The sequence below is a fragment of the Vipera berus genome (assembly GCF_964194415.1).
Source record: "Vipera berus genome assembly, chromosome: 2".
NCBI lineage: Eukaryota > Metazoa > Chordata > Lepidosauria > Squamata > Viperidae > Vipera > Vipera berus.
The window spans coordinates 178459796-178476143 of NC_138203.1; positions in this window are offsets into that span (position 1 = coordinate 178459796).

Here is a 16348-nt window from a genome sequence, read left to right on the forward strand (position 1 = left end):
AACAGCCATTTTCAATCTGTAAAATATTAAGATACGTTAAGATACATAGCCCATTCACAAACACTGTGCCATTTGAAAAAAATGATTAAGTATTCTATTGAGGCTCTGTCACCTATACCACTATCTGTTCAGACTTTGAGGTCTCCAGAAGAACAAGACTTGTCAAGGCAAGTTGTTTAGGAAGACAGAGTCCTGTTTAGGTGAAAGGGGGATGATAGAAACAGTGTACTGCTAAAATTAAACATAGACAGTCGTCTCAGCAAATTGGAGCCTTTCTACTTTTTTTTAATATCATGATATTCAGGATTCCAAAGCCAGCCAAATGTCCGGGATCAAGCACAAATGGACCAGAGAAGTTGCACATGTCTTGCTCCAACAGTAAAATCAATTTATTTTAATTCAACAGCACAAGGAAGGGAAAAAAGAGGCTTCTTTTTAATTTTTAAATAGAGAGCTCATCCAGAGCTCAGGGATGGAAGGAGAAATTCTGGTATTGTGGGAATCCTCTTGAACTTGGTGATTTCACTGTTAACACTGAAAAGGTCTGTGCAGAAATAAATGCTTCCAAACCACCAGTGACAGCCCTGTGGTTGGAAAGACTCTTTCTCTCGTTCAGCCTATAGACCAGAAGCAGCTTGGTTTTTTTTATAAAGGAAATGTTCTCTGAACCTGCTTAGATCCCAGCATTGGCAACCACTATTTCTGAAATTAGGAGTTGGCTTTGGAAAAAGCATTTGCCTGATGACACTGTGCATGTACTGTAGGGTTTGGTTTTTTTGGAAAGGAAGAAGATGAAAAAGGGATTTCTGATTCCTTAAGGAACATCTAAAGAAGGATTTGAGGAGTTAGTGCCCTACTTCTATTTCACTTTTCATATTCTGGAAATTCAATCTACCTTTGATCTTTTTCCTCTCGTGTTCTATTAAACCCTTCAATGAATTTGTCTCAAGAAGAAACTAGGGGGCCAGGAAAGCAGCTGTCATAAAATGGGATAAAATTTCTCTTTTTCTAGTTCCAAGCGGAAGCAGCCACAATACTGACCATATGCCTCCTTATCACAAGTCAGGGCTGCTGTAACCCTCACTCCACCTTCCTTCATTTCCCCTTCTGAGCCTCCAGGACTCACTAGATGAGGTTGTTCGCATTCCTGGGCTGTACGCCTGTCTATCCTTGGAACAGTTGGGCCTGGAGCATTCGGCTGTCTCTTGCAATTAAAGAGAATGAGCTCCAGAGATATTGGGCCTGTAAAGACATTGTCAGAGCATCAGCCCTTCCAATGTAATGTGGCAAAAGCAGGGCAGACCTTGCAATTGGAATAATGGAGAAAAATCTTCTGAGGATGTTTCCAAGGGAAAGGCAAGTACTGTATGGGCTGTTAAACTCATGGTGGCCACTGGATGGTGGCAAAGAATTAAAAGATATCTGCATCCCTTTATGGCCAGTGCCACCCAGTGGTCAGATGGCTTCTTACAGATCTGGTAATGTTAGTCAGAGAGCATGAAAGGTTTTAAGTACTATGCCTTCACCCTATATTTTTCAATGAATATGCTGATCCTCCTCATTTATAATATGACTACCACTTCTGATGTTTTCCATTTCTCTCCATTAACTTGAGGTTTACAAAAACAGCAAAGTTGCTGTCTAGTAGCTCCTCACTGGAGTTCACTTTCCTACAATCAGCCTATTAACAAACTGTAAGGACAAAAGACCAGGTCCACATGTGAAGTTCAGTTAAACTGATTTATTGCTAGAGCCTATGCACAGGAACCCTCTCAATTAATGGTCAACACTTGGTTAGAGTTGATAAGGGCCAAAGGTACTCAAGGGGGATTTGGACTTAGTTCACTTGTCATTATGTCATAATTCTAGGCTGATCCCCCTTTTCACTCTGCCTTCAGGTTCCAGCCCTTCTCTTACACAAACAGATTTTAAAAGAAGAATAAAAAACAGTGCCACAAAACTGGAGACTATTTGACAAAGTAACCGTCTCAAATATTTCTTGTCTTTAGAAAAGACTATAAAAATCTTTAAAAGAGAGACAAAGAGAAAAAAATGCTGAGCTTTCCTGTTGGAAAAGGATATACATGACATAAGCATTACTTTTTTCCCTCTGTCCACGGGTATGCGGAGATCTAAATAGCTGAACTGATTTTTTTCTCCTGCTCTAGTTAAGATCAAATAAAAACTTATTTAAGTCAACAAATTATGAGGGGGGGGGAGAGAAAGAGATTTTATCAGTAATTTCTTCTGTTATAACCATTTAATGGGTTATATACTTTGTGGGTATAACTCTAAAAAGTTTAGAGAAAACTAAAGTGTTGTAATGGTTAAAGAACTAAAATTAATACACTAGGTTGTAAATCCAGACAATCACTTCCAACCTCCTCTTTCTAAGGTAGGATGTTGAGAAGATGGTGGATTTGAAATTTCAGAGGGCCCGGGAGGAGAGGAATTATCTGGATCTGTTCCAGTCTGGATTCAGGTTGAGATATGGCAGCAAGACCACAAAGATCACTCCTGAGGATGACCTATGGTAAGAGCAGGATGGAGAGTATGACCCACCTGATCCTACTTCATTACTCATTTTCCTTCAGTACCATCAATCAACTGGCTGTGAAGATAGAAGTCAAGGATACTGTATTACACTGGTTCTCACATTTCCTCCAGGGATGTTCCAGTCATGGATAATTAGGGGAGATAGGTTAAGCCTAAACCTCTGTTGTGGCGAAAACCTGGCTCATCTAAAGCAACCAAATCACTTCGAAGACACAACATAATTTTATTAGCATGTGAACACTGGGCTCCCAGCAAAGCCTCCTTTGTCAGTGCTGAAATACATTTCAGAGTATTTCCTCCCAACATACCCAACCCTGCAAGCCTTTAGGGAGGCAGTAAAAACCTAGCTATTTGTCTGGGCATCTGGATCAGAATGATTAGAGTTCCTATCTGGAAGAATGCAATGAGTTCCGGATCCCCAATTAAAATTTGTTTTTATTTTTACCTGGTATTGTTTATATTTTGGTTTAACGTTTTACTGTAGGCTACCAAGAGTTGCCTTATTCAGGTCAGGCAGATATATAAATGGTATTAATAAGCAAATAATCTGATAATCCCCAACTATATATCTTCAACATTGACCAAACAGCAAGTTTCTCTCATTGTGCCTAGAAGCTGGGAAATCTAGAAGGGGTTCAATTCCAGTAAAATAGAGTGGATAGGAGTTTGGAAGCCAATGAGGTTTCTACATTCCAATGTGGTTAGAAGGCATTTGATATGTGCCCATATTATATTCCACTTATGTACACATCTGGATCAGGAGCCACTGCTCAGAGTTACTCAGTCCTTGGTCACCTCTTGATTGGAACTCTTGATTGGATTCACTCTACCTGGGGCTGCCCTTGAAGACTACTGAGAAAATAAAGCTGATCCATAAAACATTAACTTTAGTAGTTCAAGAAAAAAAGGAACAACAGATTTTAGTAATTAGAAGTCTCCTTTAAAAGCACTGAGCTTGATGTTTCCTACACTTCCTAGAGGGCTCAGCTTGGAAGAATATTAGCGAGACCCCTTCAGATTTCCCCAAAATTTGGAAAAGCCACCTTTTTATGGAAGCAAATGTGTGATCTCCTGGTTTCTTTTTGGCCCGAGTAAACACTGCTTGCTTAGAGGTCGAATCTCCCATGGCTATCAGTTACTGCTCAATGGCATGTCTGCAAAGGGCAGAAGTGTCTTCAGTTTGCTGTTTTTCACGGTAAGTCTTAAACTTATATAGCTTGGGATCTAGATATTCTGTCTCCCAGAAGTTTCTGTCTATCCAAAAGAGAGAACACTCTTCAAATTCCTTCTTTGAAAGACTGTTTCCATTTGGGATCACAACAGCATGCCTTTGTATTGCTGCCCCGATTCTTTCAAATATTGCTCCACCTCATATCAGTTCAGGACTAACCCTGCTGGCATGTAGGTAAGCCAATAAAGATCAGTTTTTCAGAAAGCCTTTGGGAATTGGACATGTGGTGGGCCCTTGCCCTGCAATATGAGAATAGCACTTCTTGGCAGAATGATGCAAAAAGGATGTGTAGCTATGGTCTGGTTTGTGGCATAATTTTCAAATTTTTCTATAATGTTTAAATTGTATTTTTAATTTAATTTGTTAGCCACTTGAACTCTCTTGGGAGATTCAGCAACAAATAAATTTCAGAAGAGATATGCATACTTACAGATAAGATAGCAGAGCATTAGAGCTGTCATCAAATAACCTTCCAGATCTTTGCATCCAGCTCCATTAGCTCTGCAACATTGAGCTAAATCTACCTTAAAGGATTGTTGCAAGGATATTATAGAACATGAGAGATGCATCTAAACTGCAGAACAGTTTACACGGAAAAGCTCAATAATAATGAACAAGTGTTCATAATGAAGCAGTTTTTCCCCAGTAACGTTTAATTACAGTGGGCATATTAGTTCCCTACCCTCCCTACCAGCATGACCTGGAGGCATTTTATCAGGGATGTGCCAATAAAATAAAATTAATAAATGTATCTAAGGAGGACACTGTATCTTCTGGGACCATTGACTTTGCTGTTACATGCCTCCATAGAGAGTGAAGGACTTTCACAGAGTTCACTTACAAAATGCTTGCAGTCCAAGATGGAGATGGAGATGGAAAGATTGGGGGAAGCGTTGGTTTTGTCCTTTGGAGAGGAAAAACATCCCCCAGTAAAACCACATTGGATACTAGTGATGCATAATTCTATTTTTTTATGTAGTCTGGCTCGATAGCTTGCAAACAAATTTTCTTAACATATGAGAACAAGGGCTGGCACTTGCTTAAGCCCCAAGGCCATTATATATTGTGCCTGATGGTTTGCATGTGCATACATGCATGGTCTATTCATACACCATGTCAGTTCTCCAAACTCTCCAAACTATTGCTTGGAAAGGTGGGAAATTTAATTACTATTCCCTACCCAGGTGATCAGGATTGTAGTTTCCCTGAAGCTAGAATGCCTGAATATCTTTATAGGATTCTTATAGAGAATGAAATAGCGTTTCGTTCAAGTAGGAATCCTGTGCTCACTTGCCTGAATAAAGTGAGACTTTCTGCTTTATTGTGTAATTGCCCTTGATACTTGTAAAATCGTGCACCATTACACTAATGTTGCAGGTAAAAATCTCAGGCTATAGAGCTCCAAGCCTATGATTATAACCATATGTTATGCCTAAGTTGCTGAGTGTGCTATATTCAAAATCTATGTTCTATTTTTATGACACTAATTTCAAGTATTTCTATAAAGCAATCCTGGTAGTCTAGATCATCTGATGTACAAAAAGTATCGCATATCCCGATTCAAGTCAGTACTTGTATCACAAACTACATTTAATGCCTTCTACAAGAAATAAATCTCTATCCAGAATGTATTAGATTAGAATGAAAATATTGCCTAGGGGGCCACATTCTGAGATAAACCCACCAACCTCTAGGATGATTAATATAGTTCCATTTCTCTCTTCTTTTGAAGCTGGGCAATTATTTTTTGCAAGAGCTAAACTTTTTCCCCCAAATGGTCATGCCTGACAAGTTCTCAGTTAAAGCATACCAGAGACCACTTTCCTACAATTTTGCTTTTTCCAAGTCATTGTTTCAATTGTTGTATTCTTATACTCTTTTTACAGTATTGACATGTTATGTTCAATGTTTGTATAGTTTTATTTAATAATTTGTGTGGATCATTTTATGTGTTGCTCTGTGCTTCTTTGGGGAAAAAAACTGATAAAACTAAAAATATAAAAAATAAAAAGTAATAAAAGATCAAAATATAAAAATGGAATTATTGGCTCTTTATTCTGCACAGATACTTTCAGTTATGACTGGCGTTATTGTCTTGAATGGGACAAAGTGGACATGGCTAGTTTGTCAGAAGGCAGACCGAGCCATTTGCATGTCTGCAATTTCAATTAATCTGTAAACCACTAGTTGTTTCATAAGAATATTTAGTTACTTCCTAGGTAAGCATTTTAGCTATAAATGGAACATTCTGGTATTTCAATGGATAATAGTTCCTGCATTACTTCATATACTATGCTAATGTTCAAAACCATATTACCCTCTGATATTTGCTTTGATATGATTCTGTATTATCTCAAGGAATTTGTTGTCACCCACACAATGTCATAATCAAGTACTACATTCTTTTAATAGGGGTTATATGTGTATGTGTATGTATACGTTTATGTACGGTATATGCTGCAAAAATCCAGATAACCAGTAGCTGGGAGCAAAGGATTTTCTTTATTTTGCTGCTGTCCAATCCAATTGTTGCAGCTCAGATAGCCTTACTTTTAATAAGCAGTATAAGGATATAATTGGAAAGACAAAGAGATTTAGGACTCACCATACCATGTAAAGTATTTAATTCTGATTTTTACCCCTTCAGTTTATAATAGAATAGGTGATGATACTCACCAATTTTTAGTATATTTTATGTAGAAATTAGTAGTAATGTAAATATTTCATTACTAGCTCCTATTTAAATTTGACTCGGGTATCTCTGAGATGTTGGGATCAAAAGAAGAAATAAGAACTTCCCAAAGGTTTCCAGCGATTTCTCTTGTACCACATTTGTATGTGTATGGCGCATGGCTGGATATCTGAGAGACCACCTGTCTCTAATCATTTCTGCCCACCCAGTGCATTCTAGCAGAAAGGTTGTGCTCCTGGGTCCCTTCCATTAAATATTGCTGCTTATGGGACCTATGAACCAGGCGTTCTCTGCTGTGGCGCTCACTCTCTGGAATAGCATCCCTTTGGAGATAAGGATGATGACCTCTCTCCTGAGCTTCTGGAAAGCCTTGAAAATGTAACTCTGGTCCCAGGCCTTGAGTTGATGTTGTCATTGTTTAATGGTCCCCTGTTTTGTTTTGTTTTGTTTTGTTTTGTTAGCAGAGTATTTGAATCTGTTTCACTCTGTTTTTATGTAGTTTTAGTTCCATACGTTGCTCAGAGTCCACTGGAGTTGGGGAATCCAAAGTTTTAAACAAACAAACAAATAAATAAATAAACCTACTTCTGCAAAATTTCAGCAGCTTCTGCAGCCAGATAATGAATCGATCTAAACACAACATTAATAAGGATGTGCTGATTGGTGCTACTTATGTCTCAAGTGGGTTTCCTGAAAGCTGGGATTAATGCACCTAATGGTATACTTTGTGATCAAGGCATTGCCTCTCCCAGGTAAGTACTGTATGGTACATTTCCAAGAGTAAGATAACACCAATTCTCTTAATATAACAGCCAAACTGGAAAAAAGCAACTCTGAATCAAATATATTGACAATGCACCCAGGATAATGCCACAAATGAGGATACAATTCAAACCACTGTTCAGGACTCTGGTTTGATTTCATTTTTCTGGAACTATTTAAAAAAGAGGGCAAAACTATTGTTATAGAATTGTCACTTTTTTTTCACTTAAATCCACTACAATATTCCTAGATCTCAAATAATTTTTTTATCACAGGAACATCTGATTTCCTTCTAGAATATTTAATGCCAGAAAAGCATACTTGGATCCCATGAGGCAGTGCTCCACACCTTCAGAATATGTCAACTGGAGTAGAAGAGAGATAGTGAAGTATTGCTTTTCTTTCCAAGTCCATGTACATTTTACACACAATTATGAGGAAGTGGAGGTAGTAGCATGCTGCTATAATCTATTTCAGAACTCTGACAAAAGTTTGATACGGATATTTTGAAAGCTTGGATCTTCAAGGCCCCGGGGAAATTCTTGTGCATTCCTGTATATGAAGCGAAGACCCCTTAAATCTCTTGATTTCTCTGGCTGAGCTAGAAGAAAGAGATCCCGCCTAACAGGAAACTCCCTTGTCAAATATACTGTCTACCATGTATGATTTCAGTTATTATAGGTGCCTCTTATAAATACTCTTTTGACTTGCTACAATAGTCTGAGGAAAAGAATGCACATCTGGACTCAATCAAAACTGAAGTGTCCTCCTGACCTAATGAGAACAAAGGGGTAATATTTCTCCACTCCTGTGTGTTCTCTACCATAGGAGCAGGGCTGAGCCCCATTATAACATGGGGACATTTATGAAACACCAAGCCAAGGTCAGAAGGGATACAAAATGCTGAGAGAGTTGAGGAAATAGCTACCCATTGTCCCAACATTGCGACTGGTTTATTTTTGAAAGTGAAAAATTATTTCCATGTTTTGCATTACAAAATCATGAAAAGGGAGTTTATCATCAAAATATACTGTATGAAATGTGGTAAGAACTTTCTAAGATGTGTCTCAAAGGTGCTTTTTCCAAAAGGCAACTGGACTGCCTTGGTTTTTCCTTTGAAAACATTCAGAAGCTTCTCAAAGAAAAAAACAAGATAGTCCAGTTGCCTTTTGGGAAAAACATCTTTGGGACAATCATGATTTGGATGAATGAAAATCTCCACAGACATTTCCAAGATGTGCTTGAAAACTACAAACAATAAAATGTGCTCATCACCCACAGCTTGAGAAACCTATGCAAGATTAAGGTAAATCAGGAAACACGTTTTCTTATGTCTCCGCTCTCAGAAATCTTCATACTATGAATAATAGAATAACAGTTAGAAGCGACTTTGGAGGTCTTCTAGTCCAATCCCTTCTTAAAAACCTTTATTGTTGGAACACCCAAAACTTATGGAGGCAAGTCATTCCACTGCTTAATTGTTCTAATTGTCAGGAAATTTCTCCTTAGTTCTATATCCCATCTATCTTTCAGTTGGCACTTCACCTGGTATCTTCCACATAGCTCTAGTATATGAGAGTGATAAGGCTTTCATGCCCTGGGCAATGCCTTGATCACAAACCTTTTTTTGATAATTATAAGGTGAAATCAAAAACAAAGAGGAATATGAAGAGAAAAAGGAAAGAGTGACTGTGGAGCCAGACTATTCTTGAAGTGTGCTCATCTATCAAAAAGTTATTTTGTCCCATCCCATCTTTTATTGAAAACTTCCATCATTTAGACTAAAAAAGGTAGTCTCTTTCAAGTCAAGTTCAGCTGCTAAAGATTATACATGAACCTAGCGCAGGGGTGTCAAACTCAATTTCATTGAGGGCCGCATCAGCATTGCGGTTGCCCTCAAGGGGCCAGGTGGGTATGGCCAGGGTGGGTGTGGCCTACTGGGTGGGTGTGGCTAGAGTGCGTTGCCCTCAAGGGGCTGGGTGCGTATGGCCAGGGTGGGTGTGGCCTACTGGGTGGGCATGGACAGCTCTACATAGTTCGCATCAAGGGTGCCTATGGGGGCCTGGGCAGGAATGGGACAGATCTGAGGGTCTCTGGCAGAAGGAGGGTCTCTGGGCCAGGGCCAAGGCAGTGGGGGCCGTTCCCTCACTGTTTCCAGGATGGCTTCGCGGGCCATATGAAACCACTTTGCGGCCGGATCCGGCCCCCGGGCCTTGTGTTTGACATGTCTGACCTAGTGTGTAATTTTCATGACATTGTATTTTTCAAGTTTCCAGCCTGACATTCCTCCCTCAGATTTTCTAGTGCTTTCAATCCAAATAATCATGAGTTATAACTTTGTTAAGTTTGTTCAAGATCACCCAGAATGAACTAGCTCTTTGACCTGCATTGAAGACATATCACTATTTTAAAAAGCTGTGTTCTTTTCTGCTTTTCTCCCATATTTAAACCTACGCACGTGATTCCTTTAAAGGAAACGTGGAATTTGGTATGATAGTGCCCATCTACTCTGTTGAAAAAAAAACCCGACCAATGAGAACTTTTTTGAAAGATGGCCATTCATTATTCCACACGCACCCATGTCACTAGCTTTAAAAAAAGGGCAAGAGATCTCTCTTTCTGTCATATATGCATGTGCAATTGTCAAGCATTCCATCTCCCATTTTCTGGGAACCAATGCAATGATCAACACTAGAATCTGCTAAGTCTAATCCCCATTCCTCTCATATAGGACAAGAAAAGAGTGCATAGAAGAGCAACAAAGATGATAAGGGGTCTGGAGGCTAAACTATATGATGAACGATTGAGGGAACTATGTATGTCTAGTCTAGAGAAGGACATGATATGATAGCAGTTTTCTAGTACTTGAGGGACCAAGTATTAGAAAACTGGTCAACCTATTCTCCAAAGCACCCAAGAGTAGGACAAAATGGATGGAGGATCATTAAAGAGAGATCAAATCTAGAACTAAGGAGAAAGTTCCTGACAAAGAGAACAGTTAATCAATGGAACAACTTACTCCAGAAGTTGTTGGTGTTCTGTCACTGAAGGTTTTCAAGAAGAAACTGGACAGCCATTTGTGTGGGATGATAGGGTCTCCTGCTTGAGTAGGAATTGGACTAAAAGACCTCCAAGATCCCATCCAACCCCATTATTCTATATTCTAAGTTTGAGATATTAGAGCAGTGAACAAATACCTGGAAGAGTACACAAAAGATCTGGAAAACACTCCATGTTTCTGTATTATTTTGCCCAAGGCAAAGGACAACTTTAGTCTCTTTATTCCTCGCAAATAAAGAGACTCCAAAACACAAGAGGTGGTGAAAAAAAAAGAACTTTGGAACCATACTAAAATGAAAGAGATAGCACTCTGGTCTGCATTTTGCTGAGTCGGCCAGAGATTCCTAGGAAAGTGAACCTAGATTCAGTAGCTAAACAATAAGCCTTTAAGAGATTCAAGAATGTATGTATAGAAATTCAGATTAAAATAAAGACATGCTCTATAGACTTGGGAAGACTATGGCTCATAATAATGAAAATGGACCTCAGCTGGCAGGGGATTTTATAACAAATATAAAGATCACACCATGATAACCCCCCCCCCTCAATATATGGTGTTTATGAGTTAATAGTTAATGCATTAATATTAGGCTAGTCTCTCTCTCTCTCTCTCTAAGGGCAAATTACTTCTAAAAAGCCTTGCCAAGAAAACTGCAAGGACTAGTTGAGGCAATTGCCAGGAATCAAGGCAACTCAATACAAAGGCAGCAAGAAAAAAGTAATGTATACCTGTAAGACTATAGTATATACAGAACAAATGTATTTTCAGTTGTAGTATATGTGATTCGCTGAAGTATAACATAAATATAGTGAAGGCAAGGGAGGCAACTGCCTTAAATGTGAAAGCAAAAGATCTCCCAAGCCGCTCACTCCTTTCCCCATGCCTTTAACATACATGATCATACAGGATAGGCAATCATATATACAATGCAGAAATCTAGACAACTACTGGATGATTTCAAAAAGCTAGATTTTTCTGTATTCTTTTGCTACCTTGTCTTTTTGCAGCACAGATGTTTTATACTGACATGTACATAAACAAACTTGGCATGAAGCAGCCTAGAAATGTAAGACTTATATCTCTGGCTACTATTTCCCAATGTTACATTGGAAAAACAATAATACAACAAGACAATAATATCAAATACTTACACTGAAAAAAATACTATTAGGCAGCTGTTAAAATTTAAACTGCTTCAACCAACTGCATTTTTTAAAGACTTGTAAAACCAGGAAATCTCAAAAGTATGAGTTCTAACACAATCCAATTATTGTTCTATTCATGTTCAAATTATCCTGGTTAAAAATCATCTAGTATGATATCTAGTATTACTATTTTTATTGCTAATCAGATTCTCATATAAAACCGTTAGGCATTATAAAAAACGGATTTTTTTTAAAAAAAGAATATTATTACAAGAAAAGCAAGAAAACCTTTCTTTTAAAAATAGTCCTAAAACCATCATTCATTTTATTGAAATAGCAAGTATTAAACAGGCGTGGGAGAACAAAAATATTCCCAGCCTGGCACCAAAAGGAACGCAACATAGGCACCAGGCAAACTGTCCCTGGGAGAACATTCTTATGCTATGACGTTTAGCTGCACAAACTCTTCAGTTCAAGATAGAAGAGGGTAGATTAGGCCAATGATTAATATCAATAGACCACTTAATATCTGGTATATATTAAAGGGATTCAATTCAAACCAATTCAAACCAATTCTTGGTTTCTTAAGGAAGAGGATATGATGAGGAGATGGCTTAGATCAGATATTCCTAAACTATTGACACATCCTGAATATGCAGTTCATCTTTGTAAATTTAAACCAAGTTGGCAGAGCATAAAAAATCCCAGGGCTGTTTCTTTGTTCTTTTAAAGTCCATCTCTGATGTTATGTAAATAAACTGCATGAGATTCCTCTAACAACAGAAACTAGGCAAACTGGAAGCTCCTGTTGAACAAGTAGAGTGACTTGGGACAGTTAAAGTCAGCTGCTTCATTTTCCCAGATAAGATCTCAACTTTGGAAAACTGAAGGGCATCCTGGCTGTATATATGAAGGCTTTTCAGTATAGCAAAGGATCTGGTAGGATCCTCCGTTACCCCAGACTTAGTGCCGCCTGCTCTACACTGGTCTGCGGCTGTACCTGGCTCTGTAATGTTTCCCTAGTAATAAATGGGAAGCCCTCAATTCATTTTTTACTGACCAATCAGCTTCAGTTGCTTCCTCAAGGGTTAACCCCTTCAATATTGTGCCCCTCCCTCTAACCTTTCTTAGGACCAGCGCTTTGCGGCTTTGCTATAGCTGATCTCTGAAGGGTTAAGCAGCTGGCTTTTCCCAAGACAAAGGAGACCAGCCGTTAATCAGGCTGGAATTTGGAGTAATTGCACGTTGACAGAGGCGCTTGATGGCCGCTGACCTTGAACAGGGATACGAAATGGCAAATATTTATTCACGGAGCAGTAGACCTGGTCCTTGCTGCCACATTAAGAGAGTGAGGAGCTATGCACTGCTTTCTGGGTGCTGTCCTAACTAATACATAAAGAAAAGTGGCTGCATTCAGAGAGGAAGTGTGATAACAGGATTATTTGAAAGTAAGATGACCAACAGTGGTGTGTCACTGTTTCAGAGAGGGAGAGTTGTAACCAAGCAAGCTATATTTGCAAATATTGCAAACCTGCAATGGGTATAAAACATGGGTTCTTTGGGTCAACATACTCCAATAACTTATGATTTTGTGACAATCATTTGTGGATCACTGTGGATGACATGGAATACATGATTGGTAGAGCATCTCAAACTCTTACTGTGGATTTAGCAAGGCTTTGGATGTATGAATCTGGTAGTCTTATTTTCCATTTCTTATTAAGGTGGGGCTACATAGCATTCTGTTTGTTTGAAAAGAAAATTAGGGGTCAAAGAAATCAAAGGATTTTCGCTTGTTCCTACAGAAAACCCATTGTAGCGGACATTCTGGCAAAATTGTGCTACAATGTACTCTTATTTCCTGTTTTTTTGTACCAATGAGTTCACCTTTTAATCTGCCTGGTAAAATGGGACACATAGCCACAGGTGTGTCAGCAGAGTATACAGTAGTAAAAAAAAAAAGTCAAGATGGTAGTTGTGATGGTAGAATCAAGACTCCCAATTCTGTGTGTGATGCGTATAAAAAACAGGCAGAACTTCGACTGTACCTCTACAGCTGCCATTCTGACCTTTTTGATCATGCCCTATGAACACTCCTGCATAGCCACCAAGGAGTCTACCCACATTCTGTTTCTTTACATTAAAAATTCCTTCCACGCAGGGAGGAACTGAGCACCATAAGAAACAGTGGCCTTAACCTGGCCCTTTCCTTGGCATGCGGAGAACTAAACTGGGCAGTAATATGAACGGAATTGTCTAGTCCAGCGTTTTTCAAAAGTAGCAATTTTAAGATTTTTAAGACCTTCAGTTCCCAGAATTCCTCAACCAACCGCTTTAGTCCCTTAGTTCTTGCTTCACATAGAGCTACACAGTTATTCAGTCCTTTTGTGAAGTCACATAACCTGTTCTGTGGAAGTGCCATCAGTTGACTTCAAGTAGAACTTCCAAAGTTTAATATCCAACGTAAATATCCAAAGACTGAATTACTCCCTAGCCTTGAAAGCAGGAAAGGGCAACCCTTCTGCAATCATTCCCTCCCTCCCTCTCTTATCTTAGCAGCACAGGGCAAATAGTGTTGAGATGCTGACATTTCTGGGGCAGGCATACTTGGGGGCAAGTTGTCTTTATTGTACTGAATTTATTTTAAAGCAAAATAGATGTCTTCAGCCTTTTTAGATTTGAGCGTGTGTCTTGGTTTCAGTCTCAACTCCAGGAGACTGCCTGGACAAGTCTATTCAGTTTTCTTGGTTTGCCTTGCCTTCTTCCTAGGGCTGAAAGAGAGTGACTGGCCCAAAGTCATCCAGCTGGCTTTGTGCTTAAGGCAGTTTCATGCTTTTCTACTCTAGTACCTTAACCACCACACGAAACATAATCTTCATTCTGTGTAGGTTTAATTCACCTATTTTGTTTTTTGTTTTTTGTTTACACAGAAAAACCCTCCAAAGAAAATAACAATCATTAAACTAATTTTTAGCATTTTTGCCGACCAATTTTGTCAAAGGAACATGGTTGTGGGGGGAGGGAGGAGGATTGTAGAAAAGGAGCTCTGTGTGTGGCAATTTGCCCACCACCTTGTAAAGTCGGGCTCATCTACTTACAACCATTTTTCTGCTTCTGTAATATTTGTAGAGAAGAAAGGGAGTCTCATCATTCAAATTTACACAAAAAGAAAAAAAGGTTGAAAAAAACAAACCCTGGTTGACTACAAGATGAAGATGGTTACGGACTATGGATGATTACTCCTTGATGCCCCTTCAGGCTTTGCCACAATGTTAGATCTTCCTAGTTTTTGGGTTTTCTCGCCACATAGGGCTGGGAAACGGCATTGTTCACATGGATCTTTCCTGCAGGAGGATAATCTGACTCCTGGGCACAGATGTTGCTGCTGAGGTATCTCCCCAAACATGTTTCAGTCTCAGATGTCTCCTGTTGTATCTTAAACTCCTGTCAGAGCTTAGCTGTCCCTGTCTAGGAGTCAGGATCTGGACTACAGCCAAGCTCTAATGTTACCAGAAAATGGTTAGCTATAGTTTTCAGCAGTAATTCATTGCAGATTTCATTTATGCTCAGCTAAGGAAGGCTTTTCAGGACCCTTACAGAGAATTTAAATTAAATTTCAGAAAACTGGGAAAATAACATTCCTGAGAGACCTGAGGATATTAAAAAGAAATGCCACTGATTTCTTCTAACAAAGATCAATAGTTATGTTTTTTGATACTCAGCTATAATGATAAATGTTATGCTAAAGTAGGACAAGGTCTGTTGTAGAACTATGTAATTGCTGCTGATGGCTTATTTATTTTCTTCATTTATTAAAACTGTTTGCCACTCATCTCACCACAAGGCGACTGTCTTCATCATGCTATCTTTTTCAGTTAACAACAACCCTCCCCGGCTAATGTAGTAAATAACTGGATGATAACGAAGCATTAACAGCTTTGAGAATACCATAGAAAAAGCCATAGTTGTATGCATCTCATTGAGCTCTTCCAAGCATCCTTTCTGATATAAAGCTTCTTTAGCTTAATATTTATTGATAATAATAATAATAATAATAATAATAATAATAATAATAATAATAATAATAATAATAATAATAATAATAATTTTATATACCCATTACCTATCCACAAGACTATGTTATTCTGTGACAACAACACTTTCAACATTTATTTATTTGATTTATATAGCTGCCCATGTCACAGATGAGATTCTGAGCAGCTCATGATAGCTTTAAAACATTTTTTTAAAAATATCCAGGGCTTTTTTTCTCATAGAACGCTCAGAACGGAGTTCTGGCACCTTTTTTGGATGGAACCTTGTAGGGTAGCCAAGGCGGGTTGTATGACATGTGTGAGTTCCGGCACCTTTTTCTTTTACAAAAAAAGCACTGAAAATATCCATGCAACATAATGAGTCTACAGCAAGAACAAACCCAAAGCAATCAGCAAAATGACCCCTGGGGACAGGCCAAATAACCCCCAAACTTCATACTCTGGAGCACATCCATGTTTTTGGTGTTTCATGAAAGCTCAACAGGTCAGGGCCAGTCTGATCTTGAGAGGTACAATGTCCCTAACCCTAACCCTCTGTCCCATTAGGTGGAGCAAGCCCTCCCATCAAACACGGTGGGATATGTAGAAACAACTTAAAAGAGGCACTCATGCAGCCTGGCCCCATGGAAAGAAGAGCTTTAAAGGGAAAGCCAGCAACTTGAAATCCACCCAGAAGCACAATGGAAGCCACTGCATCTCACAGAGCAAATGTATAACATGGGGGTAATAGCTTCCTATAGTGTCTCATTTTGGGCAAGTTGCAGTTTCTGGATGGTCTTCAAGAACAACCCTATGTGAAGCATATCGCACCATTTGTCTCAGGTGGTGAATAAGATGTGACTCGCC